Below are 8,789 nucleotides of genomic sequence, written 5' to 3'. Positions count from 1 at the left end.
GCAACATAATAAATAATCATCATAATAACTATAATCAAAATAATCATAATAATAACAATCATATTAATCATAATAATAATAAAATTATAATCATAATCAAAACAATTATAAAAATAATCATAAATCATGTTAAAGCATAATAAAAATAGCAAGATCCTAGGCATGATACTAACAAGATTAATAACAAGCCCTAGCATGTCACTAAGCAATAAAAATCCAATCTTTAACCCTAACATGATACTAACAATCATAAATATTAGGAAGAGAATAGGAAGCATTGCAGGAATCATAATAAGCATATTTGATATTATAACCTTTTCCCTAAACATGATACTAGAAATATCATAATAACAATTTAAACATGATTTCTACATCATAATATCAATTAAAACCATTAAAGCACTTACTTTGATGCCTCGTACCTCTTTCTAATAACAAAATACACACGTTAGTAACTTCAAGGAAAATAATAATCAAAACAATTAAATTAATTAATTGAAAGAGATATTTGGGAACAAACCCTCATAAATTAAACCTTTCACGTCTAGGGCGAAGGCAACTTCGAATATGGCTAGGTGTTTCTAGATCTTGTGAATGCGGAATTTTGTATGTAAAAAGCTAGTTTAGAAAAAGAGAGAGAAAGAAAGAGATGGTGAATGACAAGAGAGAATGAGAGAATTAATAATTGCGAATGAAAACTGGTTGTAGGTGAATATAGATGAATGTTGATGAGAATTGGTTGTCGAAAACGGAGTTTTTAATACGTTATTTATAGAGAAAATCATCCAAAAAGATAAAATTAACAAAACAGAGTCTGGTGCACGAAAAACAGAGCTGGCACCAACATTAGGCTATTGGCGCCAGGCGCCAATGCCTAGCGTTTGACGCTAACACCGTTTTTGACGCGCTTTCTCAAATCAGATATAATTTGCCGTACAGGAGGATAAAATCGTATCTTTTCCTCAAAAATGTTCTTTGATTTTAATTAAAACTTTGAAAAGTCAACAACAGTCAATTTATCAATGCTAATTGAATTAGGAATGAAAAGAACCTTATAGAAGAATCTAGAAAACTAAAACCATTCATAATTGCATTAGGAATGATAAATCATATTAGGCCCTCCCCTAGTTCATTGGGCCGCACATAAGGCTCAAACCGGGCCCAGTTCATTAAATTGGCCATAACTTCCTCAATATTCATCGGAATTGGGCTTATAATATATCGTTAGAAAGCTCTTGTCAAGCCCCATCCAACTACACTACTATTGGACCCATAACATGGACCAACAAAACTGGATTGGCTGTTTTCTTAAAATAAGTTTTTAAAAAACAGAGAGAAGAGAAAAGAAATTAAAACTATCCGCAACACTAAACTTTCCACACTTTCACTTCATTCGATTATGATTCGACGCGAAAGGTACTCATCACTAGGTTTGGTTTTGGGGAGACACAAATGGGTGTCTACAGTAATAAAAGTGGCTCTAAAGAGCCAAAAACACTACTAATTATGACCAAGGGACGGGGGTAAAATACTATATAAAATAGACACATAACACTCCCCCAAGACAAACCTTTGCTTGTCCCTAAGCAAAGATCTCATCAATGAATAAATAAATATGCTTCACCCTAAAAAGTAAAAATCAAGCACAAACAATTGAGGGTAAATCAAATAAACATGCTTCAAAATCAACCAATCAAATCCATCTAATTACCCTTCCTCCCTAACAATTGTCAAATGGAACAAACCACAAGAGCATATAGAATTCAAGACTAGTACTCACACACTCAACTCTCATTTATGTGGCGAGTAAAAGATGTACTCGATCACTCTCCAACCAACCCCTTTAATGTGAACAATGCCCTCCCAACTCACAGTCTCGTGTGTATAAAAAGATGTACGCTCAACCTACTAGTCGACTCGAAATATGTCAAATCATAACTTGCATTGATAAACAACACTTTCACATTCATAAAACTCTATGCACAAAGGTCGGAAGGTCTTTAAAGCTTGTAATGTAAGGCTAGGGTAAAGGGTAGGAATTATTTGGGAACAAGTGAGAGAAAAGCTATGCTTAAGGGAGCAAATCCTAGTAAAACCTGTGATCAAAATAAATAATGATCAAATATCTCCAACATAACCAACTCTAACATCCACCAAAAATACTCCAAACAATATAAATAATCCCAACTCCTACCATATCACTCATAAGATATAATAATGAAGATCTGGAGTGAATAAACAAACTTTATTTCCAAACTTGAATATTTTTCATTGAAGCTCAAAAAAAAAATTTCCTTTGATTAACCTCCAACTAGAACATTGAACATTTTTTTTTCTTTTAATTTTTTTTCTATTGAAGATCACTTATTTTTTCACTTTTTTCCCTTGAACTTCTCTCTTTTTTTCATAACATCATGCTTTATTTTTTTTCTCAAGAAAATATAACTTTCAAACTCATAAAAAAATAAACATGATCAAAAACAAAACAATTTCTCAGATCCCACCCAAATTGTGCAAATAATAAGCACACTACAAACTCCCTCACCTCACTCACTAATAGCTCCCCCAAGCCAAGTTTGGGACTAGTAACCAATGGGGCAAAATAGGCTTGTAATGTGGCTAATAAACAACAAAAAGTCAAGGCAACAACATGGGTAGCAAGAAGGGAACAAATGTATCTACAATCATCTGAAGGCCACCTAAAAGAATGAACGCCTTCGTCCTCCTCAATATGCATAATAATGAATCATATAAACATTACTTATAGTTGCAAACCAATCCTCAAATTCATCGACATACCAGGAACTAACACACATTCCTAACCAAATCAACTAGTCAACCACTATATTCACAAGTATTTGGCAAAATTGACGCATGTTAAGGAATCCAAACAATCAAACATCAAATCATGATCAACTAATCCACAATACTTATCATCATATACCCAAGAATCAAAACAAATTTTCTCAAGTATGGGGCACAGGGAAACATGATTTACAATTCATTGGAACGTATTTTTGAATTTTTTTTATTTTCAATTTTTTTGTATTTTTCATATATAAGAAAGCAAATAAACTAACCTAGAAAGCAGTAAATCTAAATTAAGAAAACACACCAAAAATAAAAGAAAAGAGAAAAAGAAAGATACCAAATCCAAAATCTTCCACAAGACAGAATCAGACAATGTCCTCATAGGCTCGGGAACTAGCCCATCATAGCTAGCCCTGATCATCCTCATCCATGGAGCCGAACCCTGCACCTCCACTGCCACCTGTACCACCTGCACCAGAAGAGCTACCACCAAAATAATCAGCATGAAAACTCCCCCCCCCCCGCCGGTCCCCCGAAAGGAATGTCCTGGCCGCACCCATGGAAGACAGAATATTCAGTATAAATGCCATGGGCAGTGGGATCCCTATCGTATCCCTAGGGTGGAGGCTGAAACCAGTCTGGGTAAATAGCATCGTCGAGAATGTTGCGCCGACGAGCATAATCACCGTACATAAGGTAGAGAGCTCTACCCTGTTTCCTCTCCAGGTACCCTAACATCTGGTCTATAGAGCCTACCATCCTCCTAAGGTCAGTGTGGGAATGCTCGATACGGCCTAAAGCCTGACCTATACTATGAAGGTCCCAAACTAGGTCAGAGTCAACATGGGGGACAGAGTGAGACATGCGAGGTCGAGAAAATGCTACCTCGGGCTGAGGCTGGGGTGGTGGAACTGGTGGTGGTACTGGTGGTGCTTGCCCCCTAGCGTTGGCAACTAAAAGGTCATACGTGTAGGATGCTTGCCCGGGGGGAAAAGCGGACAAGTCAGGACTAGGTAGGGAAAAGATGGGCAAAGGCTGCTCGGTCCCAGTCCTAATACACCAGTGGGGTGTCTGCTCACTGTCTAGTCGTACCAACCCCAACTCCTCAAAATACCTAGCAGTCATATAGGTATCCGATCCATAGTTAGTCATATGGTGGGGTCCACCCTCAACAAAACTAGCCTTTTTCACTACTATCCTAGTGATAAGGCCTCCTAAACGAATGGGGGTTCGAGATAAGGTACTGGTTGTGGCATGTCTGCTCAGATGGTGAATGATGTACCTACCTATGTTGAGTTTCCCATATTCATACACATAGTGTCCTATAATAGCTAGTTCATTGGTTTGGGCGTTATGGGGCTCATTCCTACCTAGAAAACACAAACCCGCAAATCTTTGCCAAATTTGGAATAGGGTGATGGATAGGTTTGGTGCTAGCATGTTGGGGGTCGGGGGTAGGCAAACCAGTAAGAGCATGATAAATGTCACCCATTTTGTAATCAGCATGCCATTGGTATGGTAACTCAGAATTTAATTCAAATAATTTACAAAATTCAACATATGTCAAACTAATATTCCTATTGTTCAACCTAAAAATTAAGTTCGGTCCATTTCTACTATTTATAACTTTCAAAGAAGACAAGAATTCACAAGTTAATTCACGGTATGTAGGATAATGCATGTCAACAAATTTTCTCATGCTTATATCATTTAAAAATCGTTTAATTAAATCATACAAACCATACGATTCAAGAGTAGGGCGGTGTAACCACCATGAAGGAATTACCTCGCACCCGACTAGGTGTTCTAGTTGTTCCTATTGCTCCTGGCTAGCAATACGTATCGTCGGCCAGTAAGGAAGTTGTAAATCTGGGTCGTACTCCTCCCTCGAGCTAGAACTCCTGCCGAAAATAGATCGAGCCCTCTTTGAAGCCATAGTATAAAAATGGGTATGAAAAATATTTTAATGAAATTTTAAAATTTTTATATAGGATTGTAGAGGATGAAGAGAGGATTAAGAATATGTAAAATTTTTTGGATTTGGGTGAGAAATAAAGAGAAGATCTTAGAGAGAAGGTAGAGGTTTTAAGGTTTTAGAGAGAGAAAGTTATGGAGGAAAGAGATAAGAATGAGAAAAGAAAGAAGAAAGAAGAAGTAAGACTCGAGTGCTATCGCGCCCGGTCGGGCTATCGCCCGATCGGGCGATCTGAATGTTTTATTGTGCTATGCTCTCGCGCCCGGTCAGGCGAGCTTCGCCCAATTGGGCGATCTAATGCCCGATTTCCTTCTCCTCTCGCACCCTGTCGGGCGCCCTTCGCCCGATCTGGCGATTGAAAACATCCGTATACGTCAAATTTCGCGGTTGGTTGGGCGAAAACACCCGATTTTCTAACCTCGCTCTCGCGCCCGGTCGGGCGAGCTTCGCCCGGTCGGGCCCGAGGCTAATTGGGCGATATTTGTGTTTTCTCCTTCTCTTCAATTTTTGGCTAACTCTTATCCTTCAAACCTATACAAAATCTCATAAAACTCATCAAAATTCCCTCCTCTCTCCTCCCATAAGAAAAAGAAAGAAAAACTAGTTTAAAAAGCATTAATATACGGGTTGCCTCCCGCAAAGCGCTGGTTTATCTAGCTCCCGCACGACCTTCTTACCAAGTTCAAGAACTAGGACCCTTGGCCTAACGCTTGGTCGGGTGGTTTCTCACCCGGTCGAGCGGTGTTTAGGCCACGACGCGGTTTCCTAACATACCCTGTGGGACGTCAATTCACTTCATCCGATGGATCTTCCTTGACTTGGAATGTGGGTTCTTCAATGCTATGCACTAAAGATCCCTCTTCAATCGATGGTTGCTTAAAATTGTCACTACATTTAGCACTTGCAACTCGATTAGGCGGAATACTTATTGTAGGCTCAATTTCCACAACTTTCTTGTTCAATTCCACCTTCTCATCCTCGAAGCCAAGACCGATAGTGTAGAGGGCTCTTTCTATTGCATCAACTTCCTTTTTCCATTTTTCTATCTCATCTGAAAGGGATGCAACAAATGATACCGCCTCCAAGGGATCTTTTACAAGAGCTTGGGGCTTGTTAGAATAACTTTGAACTACATTAACACTAAAGCACTTCTCCTCTGTCATGGGGCTTTTTGGGGTATTATTAAGATTAAAATAATTTTATCGTCCCCTACTGATAGTGTTAATTTGCCACTTCTCACGTCTATAATTGCTCCTGCAGTGTTAAGGAATGGTCTACCCAAAATAATTGGAGTTTGCATATCCTCAGCCATATCAAGAACAAAAAAATCAACAAGTTTGTCAAATTTACCTAGTCTAACAGGAACATCCTCTGAAACACTTAAGGGGTGTTTAAAAGAACGGTCGGCCATTTGTAGAGTAATATTGGTAGCTTTTAATTTACCCATATTTAACTTAGAACACACAGATAATGGCATAACACTAACGCTAGAATCCAAATCACATAATGCATTATCAATCATTAGATTGTCAATATGACAAGGGAAAGAAAAACTACCCGGGTCTTTTAATTTAGGTGGAGATTTATTTTGAAGTACGGCACTACACTCTGCAGTGAAAGCTACTGTCTCTACCTGATGAGTGTCATTTATGGCACTTATAGGGTAGTATTTTAGGGTTATTTCTTTCCCTTTTTCATGCTTTCTTCTCTTATTTTTTGGTCCTTTTTCCTTTAGTTTCTCTTTTTCCTCTTTTCTTTATGATTCTCGTGTTTTTATCGTGTTTTCCTTTATTTGGCTCTTTTTCCCTTTTATTTCCTTTCTTTGTTTACTTGTGTAGGTATTGTGAGAATCACCTTGGCAAAGGATTCAATTTGGGACCTTAATGATCAAGCAAGGAAGAAGCATTTGGCTAGAGAGGGCTTAGAGAGGCCTTGGAGAGGCCTCGGAGAGGTCTCCAAGGCAATACCAGCAGGCCGCGGGCGCGGGTCATCTTGCTGCGGGCTCTTCGCGGGCGCGGGTAAAATGGAGAGGCCGCTCCATTTAGAGAGACCGCGACCCCCCTGATCAGGCTTTGGGAGCAGGGGATTAGCCTCAGGCGCGGGTTTCACTGCCGCGGGCGAGGGTCTCTGCTGCCGTGGGCGCGGGGTCTGCCCAGATAGCCCGCGGAGGGTTCCGTACCCATTTCTCCGCGGGCGCGGGTCTATCGAGAGAGGGCGCGGGAGCTGCCGATTTCTTCTTTGCTTATAAATAGAATTGTATTTCCTTTTTGAAACCAACTTTTTGATAATTTTCATTAGCTTAGTTGTAGAGAGAGAATTTAGAGAGAAGTTAGAGAGAAGTTCTTGGTTTTGGATTTGTAACTCAACATTTGATCAATCAAGTTTGGATTTCTTCATTTTCAATCATCATTATTAGTGAGAATCTCTTCCTTCTTTCATCTTTTACTTACTTGCTATTTGATTTTTGCTTGTTGCTTGTTCTTCTTTGGATTTGAATTTGATATTGTTGATTATTTTGATTTCTCTTAGATTTTGATATAGAAATGAAGATTAAAGCAATTTCTAGTTATTTGTTCTTGAATTTCACCATGATTAGTGAGTAGATTAGTTGCTAGGGAAAGGGGGAAGCATGTTTGATTAATGAAATTGCTAGTTGATGCTCTTTGATTGATTGATTTCTTGCAATTAAATTGGTTGACATAGTTTTGCATGTGATTGATTAGACTAGGAGTGATCAACCTATAAGATTAATTTAGATTGCATTGCAACTCTTAATGACATTAACAATTGAATTGAAAGTTGCTCTAATTGATTGGGTTTGCATGTGATCCTTCTTGATTTGCCTTTCATAGTGACACCTAGATTGGCCTATAGGAGATAGCATTTGAACTCTCTTGATTGCTACTATTGTTTGTCCATTGCAATACTTGAATTAATTGATTAAGCTCTAAACTAGCATTATCATTGAACTTGCATGTGGAACCCATATCCTTAGTGTTTAGACCTTTGTTTTACTTAATTAGACTTGCTTTAGTTTACCATAGTGCCAACCATAATCTCAACTCCATCTTCGAGGTAGCTTGACTTAGACCCTAGTTTTCAACATTGCATTCCCTAGGGATCGACCCTTAACTTGCCCTATATTCATATAAGGTTGGTTAGGTGTTTACAAATTTTGTTTGACTTGGGGGAAGGGTAGATAACGACATACATTTTCCTCTTGCCAAAATGGCGCCGTTGCCGGGGAGTGCTATTGGTGCTTAGCTTTTGTTGTTGAGTCTACTTCATTTTAATCGAAAAAAAAAATACAAAATGATTTGTTTCTTTAGGCTACACTTGTAGCCGTGCTACTAATATTTTCTTTGAAGTTTTGCGTGCATAGAGCTCGTGATCGATCCATTGTGCCTTTTGACCCGGAAATTGAAAGGACTCTCTCAAGAAGAAGAATAGCTAATCGATTCTCCTTGGGGTATAGTTCTTCAAGTGAAGAAGAGATTGAAGAAGAGCAAGGCATGGGAGAAAATCCGAGAGTGGCCTTGAAGGAGCTAGGAATACCCGGTGCTTATAGGTTTGAGAGCGGCATAGCTCCGCCTACAACACCGGCAAATGATTTCGAGATTCGGCCGGCCATGATCACCTTAATTGAGAGGAGGCAATATAATGGGGCTAAGAATGAGAGCCCGTTGAACCATCTTAAAGAATTTGAAAAATATTGCAACACCATCAAAGTCAACGGAGTTTCTCAAGAGTTCATACACCTCAAGTTGTTCCCCTTCTCTCTCATAGGAAGGTCCTTAGAGTGGCTAGATAAAGAGGTGAAGCCCAATTCCTTGAGAACATGGGATGATGTTACAAAGGCCTTCTTGTCCCGTTTCTACCCTCAAAAGAAGACGGCGGAGGCAAGAGCCTTGATTCAAGGGTTCAAGCAAAGGCCAAATGAAAGCCTTTACGAAGCATGGGAGAGATACAAAGAGTATCAAAGGGATTGCCCTCACCATGGAAT

At 39.0% G+C, this 8,789-nt stretch overlaps 1 non-coding gene across 1 annotated transcript; it reads right to left on the bottom strand.

Annotated features, from left to right (window-relative positions):
- Positions 1–8,683: 8,683 nt before the first annotated feature.
- On the bottom strand, positions 8,684–8,789 carry LOC145637618 (small nucleolar RNA R71). Its single transcript, XR_014114382.1, has one exon. It is a non-coding gene; the product is annotated as a small nucleolar RNA R71 (small nucleolar RNA).

Source organism: Chenopodium album, chromosome 6 (genome assembly GCF_948465745.1).
Source record: "Chenopodium album chromosome 6, dcCheAlbu1.1, whole genome shotgun sequence".
NCBI lineage: Eukaryota > Viridiplantae > Streptophyta > Magnoliopsida > Caryophyllales > Amaranthaceae > Chenopodium > Chenopodium album.
The sequence above is the reverse complement of the archived record's forward strand: the minus strand, read 5'-3'. Positions and strand labels throughout refer to the sequence as shown.